The sequence below is a fragment of the Antechinus flavipes genome, chromosome 2, assembly GCF_016432865.1.
Source record: "Antechinus flavipes isolate AdamAnt ecotype Samford, QLD, Australia chromosome 2, AdamAnt_v2, whole genome shotgun sequence".
Lineage (NCBI taxonomy): Eukaryota > Metazoa > Chordata > Mammalia > Dasyuromorphia > Dasyuridae > Antechinus > Antechinus flavipes.
In genome coordinates, this window is record NC_067399.1 from 34,173,330 (window position 1) to 34,200,949 (window position 27,620).

The window sequence follows — 27,620 nt, forward strand, 5'->3', positions numbered from 1 at the left end:
TGGAGATTTTGAACCTGCTTCATCACGTTAATGAAGTTGGCTTAATTACTTCCCCCTCCCCCCCCAAATCCTTCCCTTTTATTCTTTTGTGTGTGTGAGGAAAGAGGCAGGGAGAGAGGCTGCGGGGGAGCAGCTCCCGGGGTGTCTGGCGCGCACGGCGCAGCCCAGCACCTGTTGCCCCGGGGCCCCCGTTACCTCGTACAGGCCCAGGGCCCCTTCCAGCACCGAGGACGTGGGGAGAGAAAGCCTGAGCCGCGCTTCCCCGGCGCATATGAAAGCCCCAACCGTCCCTCGGAAGGCATTCATCCCCCCGAGAGGCAGAGAACAATAAAGCGCATTGTTGGCGAGGCCGGGGCTTCCCGGGCCGCCCCGCCCCCAGCCGCCCGCTCCCCCGGCTCCTTCCCCTCCCGGCTTTCAGTGCTAGATAACCATCATGGATCCCCCCCCCCAGTCCTGGCTCCGCCTCGCTCCCGGCCCCCCTGGAACCGCAGGCATTCCAGACGGAACAGCTTTGATGTCTGTCTCCCCTTTGCGCGCCTGCCTCCTGCGAAGTCCAGCCCGGTGCCAAGGTAACGCGCCCCCGAGCCCAGCCCCAGACGGGGGGAGAGCCCGGGCTGCTACAGAGCCCGGGTCCGCTCCTGCCTATGCCGGCCAAAGCGAGCCGCCGCCCTCCCAGCCCCCTGCCGAGAGCCCCGCAGTCTGGGACCAGACCTGGCACCTGGAAGTGCCGGACTGAAGCCTTTGAGAGCCTGTCGTGGGGGGAGTGGGGGGCTGGGGGCTGCTTTGTTGAATTCTCTAAGGCTTGCGTAGCACTTTACAAGCATCTCATTTAATCCTCACAGCGAGAATCCGGGTGGTAGCTATTATTATCCCCATTTTACAGACGAGGAAACTGGAGGCATACAGGGTTTCCTCAGCTATGAAATGCGCAGGTTCGACTAGATGAGCACTAAGACTAGATTGACTATAAACTTTATTAAACTATTAAACTAAAACTAGATTGAGTATTTATTAAGTGCTTACAACCTGCCAGCACCCAGCTAAGGTCCCTTCCATCTCTATTTCAAACCCTGTATTGCACTGTTTTATTTTCTCAACAGTATTTTATTTTTCTTTTCTTTTTTTTTTCCTGAGGCAATTGGGGTTAAGTGACTTGCCCAGGGTCACACAGCTAGGAAGTGTTAAGTGTCCAGACCAGAACTTTGGGCCTCTGGACTTCAGGGCCTGTGCTGTATCCACTGCACCTCTAGCTGCCCCTCCCTTTATTGTATGAATAAGGAAACTGAGGCAGGTGGAGAGATGATTGGCCCATCTCAGTCTGGATCCCAAGCTGACCCTGCCGTCCTCCCACCCATGTGCCTTTGCCCAAGTCCTCTCCTAGAATACTTAGCTTCTTTGGGTTCCTCCCAGAAGCCTCTGGTTCTTTGCTCTCCCTTTTTCAATGATTGTATTTGATCTTTTTGTCTATTGGACTTCTCTAATAGAATGTAAGCTCTTTGAGGGAGGGGCTTGCTCTTTATTTTGTCTCTGTCTCCTAAAAGCACCAACCCTTGTCCAGTGAGGGATTCCAGGTAAAGGGCCGAATGTCACCCAGGTAACAAGTGACTCCGAACCCAGCACTCTTCCCACTTCCCTTCCTCAGCTCATGTGGAGTCTTGAGAGAATGGAATAATGCTCCATATCTGAGAAAAGACACAGAAATATAAAGCAAGTTGTTAATCCTTCTAACCTCTGCCCCACTGCTGTCATGGGGAGCAAGAGGCCAGGCCCAGGTGCAAATCCTTGGGCTCTGAGTCAGAAAACATGTGTCACTTTGAGTGACCAGGGTCACCTCCTTCGATGCTCTAAGGCAGGGCTTCTTAAACTTTTTCCACTCCATATCCCTTTTCACCTGAGAAATTTTTATGTGGCCCAGATAGATAGATATACAAATCAAAAATTCACTGATAATAAATTGTAATTTTGCAACCCCTCCAGTGTACACATATATGAATGCACACACACACACACACACACACACACACACACACACACACATAATATGGCCAGTGTCATATCCTGCCGCTGTGTGAAGACACATGAGGGACTTTTGCTCTCTTGCTATGTACGGTCAGAAAAAAAGGGAAATCTCAGAAGTCAGTCATTTACCAAGTCATTTATTAAGTACCAATACGTACCAAGTACTGTGCTAAGCTAAGGAGAGGGAAAGAAAGCAAAAAACAAAACAAATAATTCCTGTTCTCAAGGAACTTACAGTCTGGGTCGGGGTGGGAACAACATGCGAACAGCAATGTGCAGGCAGGGCAAACTGGAGCACTAAGGAAGACTAGGAAAGCCTGTTGTAGAAGGTGGGGCTTTAGCTAGATTTGAAGGAAGCCAGGGAAACCAGAAATCAGAGCTGGAGAGCCAGAGTTCCAGGAAGGGGGGTACAACCAGTAAAAATGACTCCTGGGAAAAGCAACGGGGATAGTCACTGGAGAACAAACTAGTGGGTGAGGGAGGAGGTTGAAAAGGTAGGATGGGCAACCGTTCTGAGAGTCATTTGGAACTCTGCCTAAAGGGCTACAAAACTGTGCACACTCTAACCCAGTTTCCTGGGTCTGTATCCAGGAAATAAAGGGGAAAAAGGACCCACATGTGCAAAAATGTTTGTGGCAGCTCTTTTTGTAGGACAAGAAACTGGAAAATGAATGGATGCCCGTCAACTGGGGGATGGATGAATAAATTATGGCATATGAAAGTAATGGTATATTATTGTTCTATTAAAAATGATGAACAAGCTGATTTTAGAAAGACCTGAGAAGATTTATAGGAACTGATGTTAAGTGAAACAAGCAGAACCAGGACAACATTGTACACAGTAACAGCAAGACTGTGCGATGACCAACTATGAAAGATTTGATTCTTCTCAGTGATCCAAGGCAATTCCAATAAACTTTGGATGGAAAATGTCATCTGCATCCAGAGACTGAATGTAAATTAACACAAGCTCTGTTCACTTTTTTCTTTTTCTTCTGTTTTTTTTTTCTCTATCTCATGAATTTTTCCCATTTGTTCTGATTTTTTTCTCTCAATATGATTCATAAAGAAATGTGAATGTGTTTTTAAAAAAATAAATGTGCATGTATAACCAGAAAAAAAGAAAAATATCATTAAAAAAAGAAAAAAGTAAAGGTAGGATGGGGTCAGATCATGGTGAAAGCTAAAAAAAAAAATACTTTTTATTTGATCCTAGAGGCAATAGACACTGGAGTTAATTAAATTGGAATGGGGGGAGAGAGTGACATGGTCAGACTTGTCCTTTAGGAAGATCAATTCCCTGTGAGGAAACACCATCTACCAATGCAGATTAGCACTTAAACTTCAATTTAAAGTCTTAAAAAGTTATCTTTCTAAGGCTGGGATGGGGAAGAAGAGAAGAGAGAGAAAGGGAAGGGAGATTGAGAAGACAAGAGGAGAGAGATTTTCATCAACTAAATAAATACTTTGGGGATTTTTGTTAACAAAACAAATAAAGAGTTAATAAACTGAGACCAAAATTCAACTTCATGTTCCTGGATTCTCTTTAAAATGGATAGAGAATCCTAATCAACTTTCTCTGTGGTCATTTCCACTCAAAGTATACTGGTGTTTACTAGCTCATTCTCATCTCCAAATTGTATGAAATAGAAACACTGCTTTCTCAAAAATCACTGGAATGGTTGGAGCAGATATTGAAAGTCTATTGACAGTGCTAAATCTTGCTGTGGTGGGAAGGGATAATGGGGACTTTTGCTCTCTAGTGCTATATACAGTCAGAGAAAAGGGCTGCTAACTTGGCTCTTTATTACTCTAAGTTTGAAATGAAGAAAAAGTGGGAGAAAGACAAACTTTTCATCTGTTTTGCTGTGGGCTGTGTTTTGCTTTAAGAAGAGATTTAAAGCCAATTGAACAAAGGAGAATCACCTTCCATTTGCAGATCTGCCTCATAGGAAAGAATGTGACTCAGATTTATGAGTGAGTCAGATTATTTCTACTTTTACATTATATTAAGTAAAAATTATAATTACTCCTGCTTTTGCCTTCTATTAAAATTTTATGAATAGCATTGTTTTTTCCTTCTAATTAATTTACTAAATAATTTATGTTTAAGAATTGTTGGTGTCAACCCCAGAGAATCAACTAAAAAGCTATTGGGAATAATTCAAAACTTTAGCAACGAGGCAGAATACAAAATAAATCCACATAAATCATCAGCGTTTTTATGTATCACCAACAAAATCCAACAGCAAGAGATACAAAGAGAAATTCCATTTAAAATAACTGTCGAAAGTATAAAATATTTGGTAATCTATCTGCCAAGGGAAAGTCAGGAACTATATGAGCAAAACTATAAAACACTTTCTACACAAATAAAGTCAGATCTAACAAACTGGAAAAATATTAAGTACTCCTGGATAGGCCGAACGAATATAATAAAGATGACAATACTACCTAAACTAATCTATTTATTTAGTGCTACACCAATCAGACTCCCAAGAAACTATTTTAATGACCTAGAAGAAATAACAACAAAGTTCATCTGGAAGAACAAAAGGTCAAGACTTTCAAGGGAACTTATGAAAAAAAAAAATCAAATGAAGGTGGCCTAGTTGTATCTGATCTAAAACTATATTATAAAGCAGCGGTCACCAAAACCATTTGGTATTGGCTAATAAATAGACTAGCTGATCAGTAGAATAGGTTAAGTTCACAGGACAAAATAGTCAATAACTATAGCAATCTAGTGTTTGACAAACCCAAAGATCCCAACTTTTGGGATAAGAATTCACTATTTGACAAAAACTGCTGGGAAAACTGGAAAATAATATGGTAGAAACAAGGCATTGACCCACACTTAACACCATATACCAAGATAAGGTTGAAATGGATTCATGATCTAGGCATAAAGAATGAGATTATAAATAAATTAGAAGAATATAAGATAGTTTACCTCTCAGACCTATGGAGAAGGAAGGAATTTGTATCCAAAAAGAATTAGAATGCATAATTGAACATCAATATATAATTTTGATTATATTAAGTTTAAAAGTTTTTGTACAAACAAAACTAATGCAGACAAGATTAGAAGGGAAGTAATAAATTGGGAAAACATTTTTACATTCAAAGGTTCTGATAAAGGCCTCATTTCTAAAATATATAAATTGACTCAACATTATAAAGAAATTAAGCCATTCTCCAATTGATAAATGGTCAAAGGAAATGAACAGACAATTTTCAGATGAAGAAATTGAAACCATTTCTAGTCATATGAAAAGATTCTCCAAGTCATTATTAATCAGAGAAATGCAAATTAAGACAACTCTGAGATACCACTATGCATCTCTCAGATTGGCTAAGATGACAGGAAAAGATAATGACGATTGTTGGAGAGGATGTGGGAAAACTGGGACACTGATACATTGTTGATGGAGTTGTGAATACATCCAACCATTCTGGAGAGCAATTTGGAACTATGCTCAAAAAGTTATCAAACTGTGCATACCTGTGGTGTTCTTTTCTCTTCTTTACAATAATATAAAAACGGTTCTTCGCTGGGAGAGAGAGCAGGTTTCTTGGGGAGGTTTTCTGCAGGCAGCTTTAGTATCAGTTCAGATCAATAATTACCCCAAATACAGCCAGCTGGTAAAAATACAAATGTTTATTTCTCCTTCCAAGTCTTGTCTCTTTCCTTGGGCCTGGATAGATCTGTATCCCATGCAGATTTTTTTAAAACTGGAAAAGGACTAATATGTATAAGAATATTATTTAATTATTTTAAAAATGACAAGCAGGATGCTTTTAGAAAAACCCAGAGAAACTTATATGAAATGATGCAAAGTGAAATGAGAAGAACCAGGAGAACATTGTACACAGTAACAACAATGTTACAGTACCACGTACCATATATAATGTAACAGTACAGTGATAAACTGTGATTGCCTTCGCTATTCTTAAAGATACAAAGCTCCAAGAGAGTTCTGAAGGATTTGTGATGAAAAATTCTATCTACCTCCAGAGAAAGAATTGAAAAGTCTGAATACAGATTGAAATATACTGTTTTTCACTTTTTAAATTTTTTTGTTGTTTTCTTTCACATGACTAATATGGAAATGTATTTTGTACATATATGTATGTATATACATATAGTATAACTTATATAAAATTGCTTGCCAACTTGGTGGGGAAGGGGGAAAGTACTTCCTTACTAGAGCTTTTTAAAAAATAAAAAAACTTTCCCCAATCACATGTAAAAAGCAATTTTTAATCTTTTCCAACTCCGAGGTCCAAATCCTCTTTTTTTTCCTTTTTTTTTTTTTTGCTGAGGCAATTGGGGTTAAGTGATTTGCCCAGGGTCACATAGCTAGGACTGAGTTAAGTTAAGGGTCTGAGACCAGATTTGAACTCAGGTCCTCCTGACTTCAGAGTTCAAATCCTCTTTCTCCCTGCTCCTGCTACATATAATACACTTAATAATAACGGATGTTATAAGAGAGAAAAAGATCAGATCAATGAATTCAGTATGCAAGTAAAACAATTAGAAAAAGAACAAATTGAAAATTCCCAATTAAACACCAAAATGGAAGTCTTGAAAATAGAGGAGAGATGAATAAAATCAAAAGCAAAAAGTAAAATCGAGTATATAAAAATAGGACCTGGTTTCATGAAAAATCAATAAAATAAAATTGGTTAATCAGATTTTTAAAAAGCAAACCAAGTGGCTAATATCAAAAATAAAAAGAGTGAATTCACCACCAATGAAGATTAATGAAGCAATCATTAGAAGTTATTTTGCCCAATTTTATTACAGCAAAACTGACAATCTAATGAAATGCATGAACATTTACAAAAATATATAAACTTCCCAGATTTTCAGAGGAGGAAACAGATACTTAAATCATTTTGTCTTATAAAAACAAATTAAACAAGCCATATATTGAGCTCCTTAAAAAAAAATTCCCAGGACCAGATGGTTTTACAAGTGAATTGTACCAAATATTTAAGGAACAATCCTAGTACTATATAAATTATTTGAAAATATAGATAAAGAAGGATTCCTGCCAAATTCCTATAATGACACGAGTTTGATTCTGATATCTAAACCAACGAGAACAGAAATAGAAAAAGAAGATTTTATAAATCAATTTCCTTACTGAATATGAAAGCAAAATTTTACCATAAAATACTAGGAGAAAGATTATAGCAATATAGCACAAGGATTATATACTATGTAATTTATATAGGCATGGAGGGATGGTTCAATATTAGGAAAACTATCAGTCTAATTGAATATATCAGTAATAATAACCAAAGTTATATAATTATTTCAGTAGATGCAAAAAAGGTTTCTGATAAAATACAATACCCATTCCTATTAAAAACTATGAAGCATAGGAACAAATAGAGTCTTTATTTAAATGATAAGGAGTATCTATCTTAAAAAGAGCAAATATTATCTGTAATGTGAATAAATTTGAAACTTTTCCAGTAAGATAAAGAGTGAAGCAAGGATGGCCATTTTCACCATTCTTATTCTATATTGTAGCAGAAAGGCTAACTATAGGTATAAGAAAAGAAAGAAGAAATTAAATAAATAAAAATAGTCAATGAGAAAACAAAGCTATCCTTCTTTGTAAATAGGATGATGATATACTTAGAGAACTCTAGAGAATCAATGAAAAACTAATTGAAAGAATTAACAATTTTAGCAAAGTTGCTGGAAATAGAATAAACATATAAATCATTAGCATTTCTATTTACTATAAACCATTCCCTTCCTTCTCCCCCCCCCTCCCCTCCTCCCGCCAAGTGGGAAGAGATAGAAAGGAAAATTCCATTTAAAATACCTATTAACAATATAAAATAATTTGGACCCTACCTGCCAAGGCAAACCCAGAGATCATATGAACACAATTACAAAAGACTTTTCACATAAAACATAATTAGATAATTGGATAAATATTAATTGCTCATGCACAGGATGAACCAATATAATAAATGTGACAAATTTACCTATATGACTTTATTTATTTAATGTCATACCAATCAAACTACCAAAAAATTATTTTATAGAGCTGGAAAAAATAGTAACAAAATTCATCTGGAAGAACAAAAAGGTCAAGAGCATCAATGAAATCAATGAAAAAAAATGAAAAGAACATTTGATAAAAATTTCTGGGAAACAATTGTGGCAGAAACTACACATAGACCAACATTTCACATTATGTACCAAGATAAAGTCAAAATGGATAAAAAATTTAGATATAAAGGGTAATATAAGTAAATTAGGAAAGCCTGGGAAAATAGTTCAGTCAGATCTGTAGATAAAGGAAGAGTTCATAATCAAGAAATAGAGGGGATTGTAAGGAATAAAATTTATCATTTTGATTACATGGAATTAAAAAAGTTTTGTAGCCAAAATTAGAAGGAAAACAGGAAATTGGGGAGAGGAGCATTGTGGCAAATTTCTTTGATAAAAGCCTCATGTCTCATAAAAAGGGAACTGAGACAAACTTATAAGCATGAGTCATTTCCCATTTGATAAATGGTAAAAGTATATGAACAGTATTCAGAAAAAAAAATCCAAGTTATCAATGTCACATTTTTAAAATGCTTTAAATCACTACTGATTAAAGAAATGCAAATGAAAACAGCTCTGGGATACCACTTCACACTTATCAGATTAGTAAATAGGATAGAAAAGGAAAATGACAAATTTTGGAGAATCCATGGGAAAAGATGGGACACCAGGAAATTGTTAGTGGAGTTGTGAACTGATGCTGAATAATGTGGAATTATGCATAAGGGGCTATACGACTGGGCACATTCTTTGACCTAGCAATACTGCTACCAAGTTTGTACTTCAAAGAGATCAAAGAAAAAAAAGACAAAAAATTTATAGCAGCTCTTTTTATGATGGCAGAGAACTGGACTTTGAAGGGATGTTCACGGATTGGGAAATGGCTGAACAAATTGTGTATATGATTGTGATGGAATGCTATTATGCTGTAAGAAGTGAGGATAGTTTCAGGAAAAAAAAACTGAGACAATCCATATGAACTGATACAAAATGAAGTGAGCAGAACCAGTATATTATTATATTATATATAGCAATAGCAGCATTATAAAGATGATCAAATGTGAAAGTCTTTCCTATTCTGACAAAAATAATGATCAAGGCAATTAATTCCAAAGGCTGCATAATGAAAAATGTCATCCATCTCCAGAGAGAGAACTGATGAAGTTTGAATGCAGATTAAAGCATTTACATTTTTTTTCTTTATTTTTCTTGTGGTTTGGGGTTTTCTTTGGTAACTGGCTAAGAAATATGTTTTGCATGACATCGATAATGTATCAAGTTGCTAGGGCAGGAAAGGAGAGAATTTGGAACTCAAATTTTAAAAAGTTATTGTTAAATTTTTTTCCATGTAATTGGGAAAAAAATCTACTGAAATAAAAAAAGAAAAATTTAAAATGTTGAGCCTTTATTTAGGGAAGAAGCATGAGATCATTTTTACTAAAAGCAGTACAATTCTTTGTTCAACTTTTTTTGAACTCTGAGTCATATTCATTTTCCACTTCAGTATTTGATTATACATGTTATATATGTTATTCATGTTATATATGTGCTTTTGTGTGCAGACACATAAGCAGACTGCTTTTTTAAACAGGGTGTTCCAAAAGTCTCAGTGTAGTTTTAATTTATGAAAGCATTTATGGGAAAAAATCCTTTTGGCACCTGTATGTCAGATGGACCAGAATGGAGAGAGAGGATGCAGGGAGACCAATACAATAATTCAGGTGAAAGGTGATGAAGATTTGAAATAATAAAGAAGCATCTATGTCAGTCAAGAGAAGGGACCAGAGGTGAGAAACCATGTAGAGTTAGAAACAGAAAGATTTGATAACTTATTGAATATGGGGAATGACCAAGAATAAGGTATTCAGGATAATTCTGAGGTTGTTAATCTGGAAATACTAGAAAGCGACTCCATAGCTTTAGGGAAAGGGCTACCCAGATCTTGAATGATGATGAGGAATCACTGAAAAGAAATAGAAGTCTTGCCCTTTGGATGATGGGCAGAAGGATCAATGGAGCCTCAGGGCCAAAATGTGGCTGTGGATGCATGGACAAGAAGTGGTACCTTCTACAGAAATAGGAAAGTCAGAAGAAGGGTTAATTTAGGCAGGGAAATGAGTTCAGACTTGTTGATTTTATGATATCCTTAGGGATATCCTTTATGAAATAGCCAATAAACCATTGGGATGATGTAAAACTAGGAGAGATCCTGACACTGCATATTTAGATCTGGAGGTCATAGTTAAAAGCAGAATTCAAAGGATATTATATTTTGTCAAAAGCCTTTTCTGCCCATCGATTGGAGAATGGCTGAACAAATTGTGGTATATGAATGTTATGGAATATTATTGTTCTGTAAGAAATGACCAGCAGGATGATTTCAGAAAGACCTGGAGAGACTTACATGAACTGGTGATGCTGAGTGAAATGAGCAGGACAGGAGATCATTATATATTTCAACAACAATACTGTATGAGGATGTATTCTGATGGAAGTGGATTCTTCAACAATGAGATGAACCAAATCAGTTCCATTTGTTTGATAATGAATAAAACCAGCTATACCTAGCGAAAAATCTCTGGGAAATGAGTGTGAACCATTATGTAGCATTTCCAATCCCTTTGTTTTTGTTCGCCTGCATTTTTTATTTCCTTTATAGGTTAATTGTACATTATTTCAAAGTCTGATTCTTCTTGTGCAGCAAAATAACTGTATGGATATGTATACATATATTGTATTTAACATGTACTTTAACATATTTAACATGTATTGGTCAATCTGCCATTTGGAGGGGTGGGGGAAGGAGGGGAAAAGTTGGAACAGAAAGTTTGACAATTGCTAATGCTGAAAAAATTACCCATGCACATATCTTGTAAATAAAAAGCTATATAAATAAAAAAGCCTTTTCTGCATCTATTTTTGTTGTTATTGTTATTCATATGGTCAATTATCCCGATAGTTTTCCTAATATGGAACCAGCCCTATATTCCTGGTTTAAATCTCCCCTGTATGTTTCAGAGATGGGATATGAATCCAGATCTCCTTGAGTGAATCTTCCTCTAAAAGAGACGATAGTAAAAATTACCTCCAAGAGACCCTTGTCATGGCTCCAAATGTATGATAAATTAAAAGGTAATGTGGAAAGTCTTTAGTTTTTGAAGAGCCTTGTAACTTCAGCTACCACTGTGTGGGTTTGAAAGCATGTAGCTAGTAAAGCTTGCCAGGGTTTAGGGGAGATAAGAATGACCAGGTATAGAGTGATCCACAAAGATTTGAATTCTCCTATCCCACCTGCCAAACTAACCTGAGAATCCCAGTGGCTGAGCCTCCCTGAAGGGAATCCCATGCTAGTTGTTTTGCAGTTAATTCCCTGTGGGTTGTAATCTTTCATTTGATTGTTTTATTGGGATATGGGAAAGTAACTGCAAATTAAAATTAAATTAGAATAAAATATAATCAAAAGCTGCTGTGTGGGTGGGTAGGGTGTCTCTTGCTCTTGGAATACTGGTGGGGTTTTTTTCCCCTGAGTGAGCAACAGGTGGCTTTGAATTGGAATTACCTGGAAAGGGCTGCCAGCAAAAACACCAGTTTCTGCCAGGCAGCCACTCAGGTTGTCTCTCAGTTCCTCCCCTCCATGGGCTGGGACACTCTACTCCTCCTCCTGTCTGCCTCAGTGACTTCCAAAAGCTGCTGTTAAATTAGTTTTTTTTTTAATTGCTGCTTTGATGACAACAAGAGATTCAAAAGTCTAATTACAACCTCCCTGGAGTTCTGAATGAGTTTTCCTGGTGTCTACTTCTTTGTTGAATCACCTTAGAACCCAGAGGCTTTCTCGGTTTCTTCCTAGGGATCCAGGACATCCATGAGGACTTTGTCTTTCTCTATGCTCAGGCAACTTCGTTTTGACTTCTGAGATAATTTCTTGAGCTCCTATAAATGTTGCTGATTCTTTATATATGGATATCACCCTGTGATGTCACATTTACTGTGTCAGTAGATTACAAAATCTCAGAACTAGATAGGATACCCAAATAATCCAATTTCCTTATTTTGCTGAGAAAGCCAAGCCTCAGAAAATATCCAAATTCACACGCAGAATTTGTGATAGTTACAATCTAAGTTTCTGACTTTCTGTTCATATTCTTTACATGATACAAACTCAGTCTTCACTTTGTCCTTGTTCATAATTCCCAAATTGAACCCCTAATCAGTGGTTCTCAAAGTATGGTCTAGAGAATCCTGGGGATCTCTGAAACTCTTTTAGAGGGTCTACAAATTCAAAAATAGTTTTTATTTCCAATATGGTAAATGTCTATAAATATAACCCAGATAAACAAAAATGCTTTAGAGAGATCCTCAATAATTTTTAATAAGATAAAGATACTGAAAACAAAAGTTTGAGAACCACTGTGCCTAAGTAGTATATCAATGTTATCACTAAATTTTAAGGTCATAGATTTAGACACTGGAGATCATCTTCCTCCTTTTCATTTTTCAGATAAGGAAACTAAGGCTTAAAGTGAAATAATGACTTCTAGGTATTGTTCATATTTCTTTAAATTGTATTCTAATTGTGTATCTTTTTTTTAAAGTGAAAAGTTGTCCTGTTAGTCTTTATGATTATTTATTATAACAAAAAGAGTTTTTTTGGTTTTAAAAGAAATTATGAGTAGAAAAGGATTTATCTGATTTGATCCTTTTTCCTCTTTCCGTTCACTATGCTTAGGAGAAAGTTAGTTGTATTACACTGTTACCAAGACAGTACCATTTACCTGGTGGCAAGACATCCTTAAGTCAAAGTATCAAGAAGGAAGTAAACAGCATGCTAAATGCTATTCTTGTGAACCAAATATTTAAACAATGTTAGTAATAACATCTTCTTTCTAAAATAAATGCTAGGAAGAGAAAAATCTTATTTGATGTTACAAAAATTATATTCAGTGCAACAGACTTAATCCTCAATAGAATCCTATTTTAGTACATTCAGCTAGATTAATACTTTTGAAAATTGAGGGTGCTGAACGGAACCACCTTGTAACTTCTCTTCTTTGAAAGTTCATCTTTTCAGGAAAACTTCTTAAAATGAAGCCCGCTTAACTCTTCGCAACTTTTGTCCCTAGGTCTGCTTATTACCAAAGTGACCAAGTTGATTTCTAATCAGTGAAGTTCTTGGCAAAAATAGTATCCTAAATCAAACTGGTTAGAGGGAAAAAAAAACTAATTAGTGAATATGGTTGTTTGGCGTTGTGTCTAAGGAGCACGTGGGTTAAATAATACTCATTTTTTCAATCATTTGCTTTGGAGAACTGGAAATGCAACCTTTTCCTGGAAATCCCCTAGGTGCAGTTTCTTGTTCATAGGACCAGCCTGTGGCAAATCATCTTGGGTGATCCATCCTTTCATGGATCTCATAGGAATCTCCTAGGGAGAAGGGAACTCTAAAGATGTCTAATCAAACCAGGAACTAACCTAAAATTCCCTTTTCATGATTTGGGGATTATTAATGTTATGATAGACAACAGGTGGTCATATTTCTATTTGTAGATGTCCATTGAATCTATTATCTCTGAAGTCAGATAAATGGCATACAAATAGAGTTCCTGGCCTCTAATCAAGAGGATAAATCCATTCTGGATAGAATTATGTAATTTTGGTCTACCTCAGTTTCCTCAACTATAAAATGGGGATGAAAATATCTATCCCTCAAAGCTGTTGTGTGAATTAAATGAGATAATATTTGTAAAGCTCTTAGCACAGGACTGAGGCTAGTATACCTGTCAGTGTTATTTGCCCTTTGTTCTCGAAGAGGACCATGACATGAGGGAGGTCAGTGATTCTATGACCTGGAAGTGAATTGGATTGAAATGAGGGAGGGTGCCTTCCAGAGCCATCTAGGTCCAGGGACCAGATATACATCAGGATGATCAGAGATGGCCCTGTTTGAAATGGGGGACCTTGGCTTTTTTAAATTAAGGTCTTCCACAAATCTCAGTTTACACCAAGATCAATTTTTTTTCTTCTAATCAGTTTGGTTTAGGATACTATTTTTGCCAGGCACTTCTCTGATTAAACTTTGGTAATAAGTAGACCTAGGGACAAAAATTGCGAAGAGTCAAGTGGGCTTCATTTTAAGTTTTCCTGAAAATATTTGGTTCATAATATTCAGCAATTAAGAACCCATTCAGTGATTAAAGTTAGGTAGCAATTGAAGCAATAACTCTCCTCTTTTACCTACTCAAAAAAAGGGGGTACTTAATAAATGCTTATTTCTTTCCTTCTTTCTTCCAACTTTCCACTCTCAGAGAACTCTGTTTTTCATAATATCAAGTTGGCCCATTGATCCTACAGAATCAAGTAGATGAAGTCTAATCACTTTACCATATGACAACTCTGAAAAATTCCAGAATCAAAATATAAAAGATCTAAAGTTGGTAGAGACTCCAGAATCTCTGTGGCCCAATCCCCTCATTTTACAAGGAAACAAAGACTTGAAGAGGTAATTTGCGGAAGATCACAAGGTAGTAGGAATTGGGGAGATATTTGAATGTAGGTCCTTTGAGTCTAGAATGAATATTATACTAGCACCCTAGTTGAAGACAGCTTCCATGTCCTCCTGAGGTCCTCTTCCCTAAACTAGACATTCTCAGTTCTTCAACTGATTCTTATATAATTGGAAACTCTTTATTATTCTGGATCTTCTTCTTTGAATACACTATTATTTATCAATATCTGTTGTAAAATGTGGCATCAAAAACTGAACATAATAGTCTAGAAGTGATCTGATTAGGGCATAGACGGTGGGACAATCACCTCCCTGTTCTATGCTTCTCTTAATGGAACCTCAGAAAACATTAGGATTGTCTTTGTTTGTTTACACCTTTTGGACATTTCAACCCGACAGGCATCTCATTGTGTACAAATTGAACTCATCTTTCCCCACAAAATCTTCCCTACCTTCTCAAACTTGATTACTGCTCTCAAGGTTATTACCGTTCTCCTGTAACCTTGGGCTCACATCTCTAGTGTCATTCTTGACTCCTAACATACATGCGACACTTGTACTATTGTCCTAATATATTCCACATGTTATAAAAACATAAATAGAAATTAAAAGGATAAGATGATGAAATAAAGAATTTTTAAGTTACTTTTGTTGTATTTAGTGATGGTACAAAATATTTTTATTTCAAGGTCATTTATTGAATAAAATTTTTATTGCATTGGAACTACTCCCAAAAGGCTATCAAAATGTACATGCCTTTGATCCAGCAGTGTTTCTACTGTGCTTGTATCCCAAAGAGATCTTAAAGAAGGGAAAGGGATCCACATGTGCAAAAAATGTTTGTGGTAGCCCTCTTTGTAGTGGCAAGAAACTGGAAACTGAATGGATGCCCATCAGTTGGAGAATGGCTGAATAAATGATGGTAAATGAATGTTATGGAATAGTATTATTCTGTTAGAAACAATCAGCAGGATGATTTCAGAGAGGCTTGAAGAGACTGACAGGAACTGATGCTAAGTGAAATGAGCAGAACCAGGAGATCATTGTACACGGCAACAAAATTATATGATGATCAATTATAATGGATGTGGCTCTTTCCAACAATTAGGAGATTCAGGCCAATTCCAATAGACTTGTGATGGAGAGAGCCATCTGCACCCAGAGAGAGGACTTTGTGGACTGAATGTGGATCACAATATAGTATTTTCATCTTTTTTGCTGTTGTTGTTTGCTTGCTTTTTTTCTTTCTCATTTTTTCCTTTTTAATCTGATTTTCTTGTGCAGAATGATAAATGTAGAAACACACATAGAAGAATTGCTCAGATTTAACATATATCAGATTACTTGCTATCTAGGGGAAGGGGTGGGGGAAGAAAGGGAGAAAAAATTGGAACACAAGACTTTGCAAGGATGAATGTTTAAAACTAACTTTGCATATATATTGAAAATAAAAAGCCATTGTTAAAAAAAAGAATTGTTCTGCCTTGATTTTTTTTATAGGTCAATTGTTTTTTTGGTGAGGTTTCACATTTTCTTCTTTTTTTCATTTTTTGTTTTGTTTTTTGCTTGATGTCTTATTGATTCATCAGCTTCCACTTGCCCACTTATAATTTTTTAAGACTGATTTTCTTCAGTGAGCTTTTGTTATCTCTTTTTTCATTTGGTCAATTCTGAATCTTAAAGAGTTCTTTTCTTCAATGAATTTTTGTGCCTCTTTTTACCATTAGACCAATTCTATTTTTTAAGGTATTATTTTCTTTAGTAATTTTTATGCCTCTCTTACCAATCTGTTAATTCTTTTAAAAATAATTTTATTACATCATTCACATTTCTTTTCCTTATTTCCCTCTGCAATTCTTATCTTTTTCTTTAACTTTTCCAGGAATTCTTCTTGTGCTTGTGTCCAATTTGCATTTTTCTTTGAGGCTTTGCTTGTAGCTCTCTGTTATCTTATAAGTTTGTGTGTTGATCTTCCTTGTCACCATATTAGACTTTTATGGTTGGGTTGTTAGTTTATTTTTCCAGCCTGTTTCTTGACTTGATGTTACAGTTGGGTTCTGATCACCTGGGATTTGTGGCACATTGTCCCAAGTTTCAGACTTTTTGAAAACTACTGTTTTCAAAGCTATTTCTGGGAACCTATACATTTTTGGTGTTCCCACAGTGGTGTTTTCCTAGGAGAGATGGAGGTACTGCTCTTCTGGTCTATACCCAAGAAGGACCCCTACTTCTCTGCAACTACAAGTATTAGCTCCTCTCTGTGCCTTTGAACTTTAATCAGGGTCCCATTCCCTTGTGATCAATCACAAGTGTCCCTCTATATCCTGGAACTGTGATCTAGAATTACATATAAATAGTGAAGCTGCCAAACACCCCCCAGTCCTGCACACAGTGCTAGCTCAGGACCCTATCAAAAGGCAGGAGCACAAAAGACTGGGGTAAATGCCCAAACACCTGAAGAACTGAGATCTGGAGACATACATGGGAGCAATATAAGTAAAACAGAACAAAGCAGAGAAGGAAATTGCTCAAGATGAAATGTTACGTGTTAGGGAAACAGCTAATGGGTCATTTAGATTCAAAGGAATGCACATGAAATATGACTGAGAAAGGTAGATGGGAGCCATGTTGCATTGCTCTTATTCTGCTGAGTCTGAGTCTTCATGTCCCCATTTGGGGCTTTTTTGGCAAAGATACTGGAGTGGTTTGCCATTTCCTTCTCCAGACCATTTTACAGATGAGGAAACTGAGACAAATAGATTTCATTGACTTGCCCAACTGAAGATGGATTTGAACTCAGGAAGATGAATCTGCCCCAACCATTTTATAAAGTGTTTTAAATATCAGGCAAAGATTTTTGTCCTAGAATAAAGAAATACTTCTATTTGTAATTTGGAGCTCATTTTTCAAGTCCTGTGTTACATCATTAAACTTACTTACCATTGCAATGAATGAATGAAACCAGTATTAATCCAGGAGGCATCTTGTACTTGGAGCCAATACACTCAGGTTTGAATCTAGCTTCCAACCTTGGACCATGTGTTATAGATAGAGAGATAGATAGAGAGATAGATAGATAGAAAGATAGATGGATAGATAGATGAATAAATAGATGGATGGATAGACAGAGAGACAGATGGATGGATAGATAGATGAATAGATAAATAGATAAAGATGTCTATATATATAATGTGTTATATAGAGATGTTACATATGTGTTATATATAGATGAGGAAGATGAGGCTTGTGCTATGATCATGTTAAAATACTTAATCTCTTAAAGCTTTTTTGTCTTAATCTATGTAGAACCCAGGTTTCTTAGATTTTGGAGTTACGTATATATGGTCTGAACTTGAAGGTGACACCAAAATATCACTATTTCTCTGCTCCATTTTACATTCACCAAGAGTTTACCCTGGAAAATTTTCAGAATGTAGCTCCTGTCTAAATTTTTATAAAGGAGGAGAAGGTAATATAAAATAGAAAAGAGGGGAATAATAGAAGAGAAAAGAAGTATGGAAAATGAAACAAAAAGAAAAAAGGGAAAGAGAAAAGAAAGGGAAAGGAAGAGATCAAGAGAAGAGAAGTTTAGGAAAGGGAAAGGGAGGAATTAAAGAAAGGAAAAGAGAAAGAAAGGAGAAAGAGATAAAGAAGGGTAAAAGGAAAGGGAAAGAAAGAGGAAAAGGGGAAAGAAAGGCAAGAGAAGAACAAAGGAAAAGGAAAGGTATAAGGGAAGGGAAGGGAAAAGAGAGAAGGGAAGGATAGAAAGAAGGGAGGAGGGGAGAGGGAGGGAAACAGCTTTAGCTGTTCAACAGAGCAATCAAGCATTCACCAAGACTAATCTGAACTCTGTGTACTTCTCAGCTACAGAGAGGGGGGGAAACAGCAGTGGCCCCGTCACCCTTGGAAACCCTGCCTGGTGACCTGGCACTGGGGAATTTGCTTAGCCTGCTTGGTGGAGATTGTCCAACCCTATTAACCCCAGATCCAATTAAGACCATTAAGGAGCCCTCTAGGTGGTAATGAAGTCAGCATCCCTCATCCCTTTCTGGGGCCCCTTTTGCTCAACTGACATCTTTAGCAAAGGGAGGCTTAGGAAGACATCTTGAGGGAGACAGTGTCAACAAGTTCTGTCTGGTCCCTCCTTACTTATCACTGCTGTTACTGTCTTAAGCCATTTGGGAAATGGAGGTACTGTCAGTAAAGTTACCCATCAATGACCACTTCCAGGTACGGACTCTCTTTTCCCCAAATTCTTCTAAAAGCAATCCCGTTCTTCAGGGGAAAAAAAAGTCCCCCAGAACAATAGGAATAATTAGAATAATTCATAATTTTCCCTGGGAAAGAACACTTTGGTTTTAGAATCACCTTGAAAATGGGTCAGGATAGATCAGAAATTTGGTGTAAGATACTGGAAAAAGCCACTTAATATATACAAATTCTTTCTCTGCCAGTCAGCTAGATTAGCTTTCTGAGGTTGTTTCCTCCTATATAAAAAGGGAATTCTTCAATGCTAGTTTCACAAGGTTGTGATGAGCACAAAATGGGATGCTTTTGTGTAAAAGATTTTTTAAATGCTTTTGTAAATGTCAGCCATGATGGTTCTCAGACATTAGGTGGTATTTATCCAAGTTATTTAACCAGGGATGCAGCAGCCTGGCCATCATGGTGGAATGAAGAAAAGCTCTGGTTTAAATCCCATCTCTGACTCTATGTGACTCAGGCAGCTCTCTGGGACTAAAACAATCACCTATGTGGAAGAGAAAGAGATTATAAAAGTCATTTAATTCAGCTCCCTCATTTGGCCCAAATGTGGTCAGGAAAGATAAGGTTTGCCCATGGGCCACACAACTAGTGTCTAGCTGAGCTAGGATTTGAACCCATTTATCCACCAAGTCAAAAGCAGTCACAATCCTCATTGGTTAATGGATTCCAGGTGCTCATCACAGACCCTTTGGCATTTATCTTTAAGGAAGGGGAAGGGTCTAGGAGCCCTTTCTCAGAGGCTAGAGGGAGTTGCTGCTGTGGCCCCTCTTCTCAGAGGACATTTTCTCCCCATATTTTTCCAATAGAGAAGGTATTCTGACCTTAAAAAAATACCACTGCTATTGGCTACATTTCTTTCAAAGCAAAGAAAAATGATTCTTTCCTCAATTTCCTCAATTGGGCCCTAATAGCAGCCTGGTGAAGAAAATCAAACAAGTCACCATCTCCTGAGTTGAATTAGTCCCTTCCTGCTCTGGGACTTCACAGTCCTATGATACTAAGATCTGATCATTCTGTAATCTATGATTTCATAGTTTTGTGACTCTATGACTCTGTGGTTGTATAATTGAGAGGCATTCTTGTGTAGTTAATAGAAAAAGCACTGGTCTAAGAGTTAGGAGACACAAGTTAAACCCTTATTTTTCCTCCCACCCTCATGACTTATTAACTGTGTAAACTTGACCTTGATCAAGTCACCCAATTTTAAGTTTCAGTTTCTTCATGTACCAAGAATGGATAATAATACTTATAACACCTAAGTCACAGGAATCTTAAGAGGAAAATGTTTTGCAAATTTTAAGGCACAACATAAATGTGAATTATTGTTGTGATCCTATCTTTTGTCCAGTGATCAGTTCATTGGTGACTTGCCACTGGAAGAATTGAAGCATTTCATTTAAGTATTGGTTGAAGGAAGCTGGAGGAGGAGGTGGGGAAGACAAGACTGGAGTTGAGGTGGACTAGGGCATGAGAGGTAGACAAAAACTCTTCAAGTTTTTGAAAAGCTTTCATTTGGAAGAGGGATTGGATTTACTCTGTTTGACCCCAGAGGACAGAAGTAGGATCAGGGGAAGAAAGAAGTGAAAACTTGATAATAGGGGGAAAAAAAACACTTCCCACTAAGTGGAACTTTCTAAAGTGGAATGGGCTGCTTACAGAGATGGTGTCTTTCCTCTCAGAAAGTTGAATGACCAATTACTACAAGTGTTGTAGTGAAGATCTTTTTCATGAATTGTGTAGACTAAATATATGTTGAGACCCCTTTCAAATCTCATAATTCTGTGATTCTATGACATTTTTGCTATTAATGAAAGAAAAAAAGTTGAAATGAAATGAAAAGTTGAGCTGGTTGGAAGATAGTTAATAGGCTCTTATTAAGGAGATAAAAAAAATGTGTTAGCCTATTTACTTTTATCATGTACTTAAAAACAAGAAGGACCATCATTCCATTTGGTTATCTTACCAAACATAAATAAACATAAGTAAAAAGACCAATCATAAAAATATTTGCAATTTTTTTGCTATAAGACTCATTGTAGTGAAAGAAAAGATTTTTAAAATGATGTGAATAATTTGATAGCATCTCCCAAATCTCAAATTTATATTAATAGTTGGTGATTCAACGCAAATGTGGACACAAGGAAGGTGGGAAAAAATATTGGAAAATATGGTTGAGTGTTAAAAAATTAAAGTCAAAGACAGTCTACTCAGAAATATTATGTTGATAAACCAATTAATTCTTTCTCAAAAAAGAGTCAAAAGTTACTAATCATGATTAGTATTTTAAAAAAAGTCACCAAAAATTAAATTAACTATCTTAACAGATGAAAAATTTTTAGATACTAGTTGTGGGAATTATTTGTGAATCTACTGACTTCCTGCAGTTTAGTCCATTGATTTACTAAAGCAAAAATAAAAATTCACATCAAATTAAAGATAAAAACAAAAAGAAAATAACATTTGCAGTTATAACCATTCAAATAGCCTATTGATACCAGATTAAAAAAAATAACATAAAATGGACTGCTAACATTTACTATAGAGAACCACGTAAAGCAATTGCCATAATAAGGTCACCAAAAATCTCCACAGTACCTTAGAGACATTTAATATCTTTGCCAAAGTAAAAGCTGTGTTAGTCAAAGTAATAGCAATTTAGCAGATAAACTAATTTCCAAAATGTTACAGAGGAAGATATTACACAGGCAAGAGTGGTAGAAGACAAAGCAATTGTGAACTGTGAACAAAAGTTGGCATTAGATGAAATGAAATTTGGTTATTCCATAAGTATTTGTAAATGAAAATGTAAGGAAAATAAAAAAACAAATGAAAAATGGAGCAAATGTGTCACTAATCTCATAATGAACAATTTTCCTTGCTGATGAAAGTCAAACTACTACATTTGAACTCAACAGCACAGACTGTTTCCAGTGGAAATGGCCATTAAACAGAAGGAAATGAAGTGAGCAGCTGTAACAGATAAAATACCCTAGAAAAATAACTGGTACTGTATGCAGCATAATTTTAAAAATAGAGGAAGAAAATTTCAGGTAACTTAGAAAAACCAGAGCTGTTATTACTACTGAAAATCAGGGTATATGAACATCATAACTGGTGACCCAAATGTCTTAGACAATTAGATTATGCACATGTCATGAGTATCCTTGATGTACATATGAGAAAGGACCAGATAGCCTTTACTAAGTAATTTTCTATAGCAAACCATACAGGATCAAAAGGTATAGAAAATACAAAATCTTGCTGTGGTTATTGTTTGTTGATTTTTCTTTAATATATTTGATTCATAAGAGCAAAATGAAAACATTAAAAGCACTCTCCAACAAGATGCCTCTTATGCATGCAAGATTTCTTTTTTAAATTTATTTTGTTATCAAAATTTTTTTTGCATAGAGAAGGAGGGGAAATTTTGTAACACAAGGCTATGCAAAGGTCAATGTTAAAAAATTACCCATACATATGTTTTGAAAATAAAAAGTTTTCCCAAAAAAATATATGCATGGATAATTTTTCAATATTGGCTTGCAAAACCTTGTGTTCCAAATTTTTCCTGCTTCCTCTCATTTCCCCCCCAGATGGCAAGCAATCCAATATATGTTAAACATGTTAAAATATATGTTAAATCCAATATATGTATACATATTTATACAATTATCATGCTGCATAACAAAAATCAGAACAAAAAGGACAAAAATGAGAAAAAAAAACAAAATACAAGAAAACAACAGCAAAAAGAGAGAAAATGCTATATTGTGATCCACATTCAGTTCCCACAATCCTCTCTCTGGGTATAGATGGCTCTCTTCATCACAAGACCATTGAAACTGGCCTGGATCATCTCATTATTGAAGAGAGCCATGTTCATCAGACTTGATCATTATATAATCTTGTTGTTGCCGTATATAATGATTTCCTGGTTCTGCTCATTTCACTTAGAAATCAGTTCACTTAGCATCAGTTCATGTAAGTCTCTCCAGACTTCTCTAAAATCATCCTGCTGATCATTTCTTACAGAACAATAATATTCCATAACATCCGTATACTTATTCAGCCATTCTCCAACTGATGGGCATCCATGCAGTTTCCAGTTTCTAGCCACTATAAAAAAGGCTGAAAATTTCTTGAGAGAGACAATCCTAGGGATAACTTTGTTCAGTGATCTTCTGATTATTGATGATGAGAGATGTAAAAACAGATATATTCTTGCCAGAGGTGATTGGCTCTGCCATAGGGAATGTCTTGTATTGAGTTCAAATGAAAGAGATATTATTCCTTCAAAGAGTAAGGTCCTCTGAGTGCTTCTGATTGCAGATGATCTTGTATCATTTGTAGAATATTATAATTTCCTTGGAGAAATCCACTGCTCCTCCAAAAACATCTAGCAATCCACATTGGAAAAATGAAGTAGAGGAAGAATGCCTGTTTTTGAAACTATGGCATAGCATCAATCAAGAAATCCATTTCATTGGTCTATTAGTGCCTGTATCTTTGAGAAAAATTGGAAATGAATAACGGGTTGGACTCAGAATACAATCAGGGGAGGAGAATGGGTTGGACTGCAGTTGGTAAATGGTACACTGCTTTCCAAGCTATGCCCAAAATCCATACTTATTTTTAATATCGATATTATGCAGTTGTTGCTTTATGGCTGTGAATCATGGCACACAGCAATATCTGAACAACCAAAGTAGAAAATGAACCAATTGAGAGGTGTCAGTGTGGCAGGAGGGGACACTGTATTCATTCCTATTTGAATTTAACGCCAAAATTGCCCAAAGGATGCAGAAAGATTCACCGTGCAAGTAAAAATGCTGCAGCATCTTACCAATGATGACTTAAGAAAAAGAAGTCAAGTAAAAAACTAAAACAAAACCAGAATTTCATTGAATAAGTGGGAGCCAACTCCTCACAATAAGCTAATATTGTACAACACTGTAAGATTTGTGAAGCGTTTATGTATGTTATCTTATTAGGTACTCACAACAGTTCTTTTGCAGATGACAAAACAGAAGCAGGAAAAGATTAAGGGTCTTGCTTCTAGTCATATAGTTAATAAGTGTTTAAGGCAGAATTTGACCTCATCATCCTGATTCAAAGTCTAACACTAGCCACTACTAACCAGCTCTCTCAGGAAATGTATAGATAGATAGATATAGATTCATAAATATATATATATACACACACACGCATATATATATATGTATATATATACACCTAGTACATAGATACAGATATAGATAGGTATCAGGTGTATGTATATATGTGTTTATCTAACTATATCCATATCTATGTATGTAGATATCTGATATCTATCTATATCTATATCTATAACTATACCTATCCATATCTATATACATATATATCTATATATAAAATCAAGAAAGGAAATTAGCCATCTATACAGGAAGAGTGAGAGATACCAGATGGAGAGCCTCAATGTTACTCTGAAGTCTAGAAGAAGAGTCAAGGACATTGATTGGATTCTCTACAAAGGAGCTGTCCTTGGTCATAGACAAGAAATGGACAAGGTAATGGATATGGATGGCTTGTGATAGATACTAGGATCAATGAGATGGCTCAGTGGCTAGACTGTAGAGTCTGGAGTCAGGGAGACTTGAGTTCCAATGTTATCTCAGGCATTTATTAACTGTATGACCCCGGTTAGTCATTTAACTCCTGTCTGCCTCCGTTTTCTCGGTGGTAAAAAATGGATTGTAAAAGCACTTTCCTCCCAGGGCTGTTGGAGGAACAAAATTAAATAATGTTTGTAAAGTTCTCAGCACAGTTCCCGGCACATAGAAGGTCCTTAATAAATGCTTATTTCCCCTGTAGTCACCCAAGTTCATAACCTCATCATCTGCTCTTCTAGCTCCGTAGTCTCACGGTCTCTCCACTCATATGGCCAGCTTCCTAATTCATCACTTCTAGCTGGAATAGCTTTATAGCCTCCTGGTTTTTGTCTCTCCCTCTAATTTCTCCCCTCTTTAATCTATCACTTTCCCCACTGGTATACTCAGTACTCAGATATGACCATATCACTCCCTGTTCAAGAGGCTTCAATGGCTTCTCATAGTGTTTGTATTGGGATCAATCACAAGTTCCAGATTGCCATTTGAAGTCCTTCACCAAGGGGCTCCAGCATCTATCTTCCCAAACTTATTTCCCATCACTCCCTGACTCACTTATGCTCACCTTGTTGTTCCCAAACAGGACGTTCCATCTCCATGGCTTTGCTCAGGTGTCCATCTTCATCCCCAGCATCCCTTCCTGTGCGAGCGACCTCTCCATCCCTGGGCTTGCAACGGCCCCAAACTAGTGGCTCTGGGAGAGCCTCAGCCTCAGGGTGGTCCCCACCCTCACCCCCCACTCAAATCCACCTGCCGGCAGCAGCCGTCCGTACCTCTGCTTGCAGTAAACATGACCTTTGCCTTCATCTGCTGACATGACATTGGTATGTCACTGCTGATTTATAAACACAATTGTGTTTTCAAACTTCTGACCTAAATGTGTTACTGAGATCTGAACCGGCAGCAGGTCTCTGTTTAGCTGTAAACACGAGTCCTTCTCTCCAGCAGGGAGGGAAGCAGGTTAGGATGCTGTTTATTTTTATTACTTTACAGTGAGGGGAAATGTGGGTTCTCGACAGCCTTCAGCACGTCAGGGACGACTCCAGAAAGCTCAGCCCCACCTATTCCTGGACACCTTGGAAAGTTTACGTTGGCCCTTTTTGGCAATCCTTGGGGTTCATTTCAGACTCTCCCCAGGGCCATGGCTGAAACTTTAGAGTTTAGTCCCCTAAAGCCCAGGAGCCTGTGAACTAACTTGCATAGCTCCCTGAGTAAAAAAGGAATAGAGCCAAATACCAGTATTTGCTCTGTGGGCATTTTGTCACAATTACTGATACCCCAATTTAAATGGAATGACATTTGAGCCAGATTACATCGAAACCGTGTGCTGAATTAAATGGGATTTTAGTGGCTAGGATAAGGAGAGTGGGAATGACAGGGGTGGTGCAGGGACTTTTACTGAGCTGGACTGTGGTATGTTTTTAGTTTTAATTTTGGCAATCCTAGGGAAGAAGCAAAAGTGAGCTAAACACACGAGGCAACTAGGGTTGGAATCACGAAGCTCTAGCTTTGAAATCAGGAAGATTCAACTTCAGGAGTTCAAATCCAGCATTAGACCTAACTATGTGATTCTGGGCAAATCACTTAACCCACTTTGCCTTGGCTTCCTCATCTGGAAAATGAGCTGGTGCAGGAAATGGCAAACCACTCTAGCATCTTGGCCAAGAAAATCCCAAAATGGTAATAATAGCAGCTACTTCTTCAGTTGTTGTAAGCATAAAATGAGATAATACCTGTAAAGCATTTTGCTGTTATTATTAAAATTTTCCCATCATCTCTCACAAGGTTTCCCCAAGGAACTTTCTCCAGCTGGGGACACATAGAATATTGCACCTATTTGTGTATGGGGTAGGAAATGAATATACCCTTTGATTTCTTTCTTAATTTTCATATTTCTTTTATGTCTTAACTAAATGCTTTTGCTATTGGGTTTATGTGTCTTTGTTAGCATGAAAATGAATTTATATTGGATGAAATACTTGAGCTGTGTTACTGATTAGTCCAGTTACTCAAATACTCAAGAATTCCAGATCCTGTGGGATTCATGCTAAAAGTATATCTGAGCATGTATGAGTATGCACATATAACATAAAAATACTTTAAATCCCTGCTGCATAAGCCTTAAGTTTTCTGTTTGCATTTCCTTCATGGTTTATTTTAAAGTTATATTTTGTAGAAAAGCATCAGAATCATCACCTTATTCCCAGAATATGATAGAATCTTGATTGGTCTCCCTGCCTCTGACATCCATCATATTTTTTCTCATTAATTTTCTTGTTGTTTGTTATTTGGTCATTAAGTCTGTGTCAGACTCCCCATGACCCAGTTGGTTTTTTTTTTTTTTTGGCAGAGATATGGGAGTGGTTTGCCATTTCCTTCTCCAGTATTTTACAGGAACTGTAAACTGAGACAAAGTTAAGTGTCCTAAGTCACACAGCTAGTGAGTGTTGGAGGCCATATTTGAACTTGGGCCTTCCTGACTCCTGGCCCAGCACTCTATTCACTGCATCACTTGGCATTAATATTAATACTAGTTCCTATTTAATAGAATGTTGGTGTAGCATATCAATTGCTAAAGAACCAGCTGTTTATTCTATATATTCCATTGAAGCATGTAAGTTTCCACTGATATAAGCTCTAGCTCCCAGAAACAAAAATTAAGGTCTTCTATTCCCTTTATTAAAGTAAATTTATCGGGGGGAAAAAAGCTTTAATTGGAGAAATTATTCAGAAGAGTTTGATCTTTTAGCGAAGCTAGGATTACATAGGGATCACTGCGATTGTTTTCTTTTCTCTTATTCCATGTGTAGAAAAGTGGCAAGAGGAAAACAGAGTGGGAGAAAGGCAATTTACAACCCCACCTCTGATTAGTTATGAGAAATCATGAAAATAAAGCAAGATACCAGCAAGTAAGTAAAGGTATACCAGAACTTTGTATCCATCCTAAGAAAGGCATCAATAAGCATTTGTCAAGCACCTGCTATGTGTCAGACACTATGATACTAAGCTCTGAAGAATACAAAGTTTGATTTTAAAAAAAAAGCAAACAAACTGAAAACAGTTTCTACTTTTAAGGATATCTCAGTTTAATAGAGGGAAACAAAATGAA

At 36.8% G+C, this 27,620-nt stretch overlaps 1 long non-coding RNA gene across 1 annotated transcript; it reads left to right on the forward strand.

Moving 5' to 3' along the window:
• The first annotated feature begins 456 nt into the window (after positions 1-456).
• Positions 457-27,410, forward strand: LOC127552346 (uncharacterized). Its single transcript, XR_007951336.1, has 3 exons — positions 457-569; positions 25,095-25,335; positions 27,322-27,410. It is a non-coding gene; the product is annotated as an uncharacterized LOC127552346 (long non-coding RNA).
• The last annotated feature ends 210 nt before the right edge of the window (positions 27,411-27,620 follow it).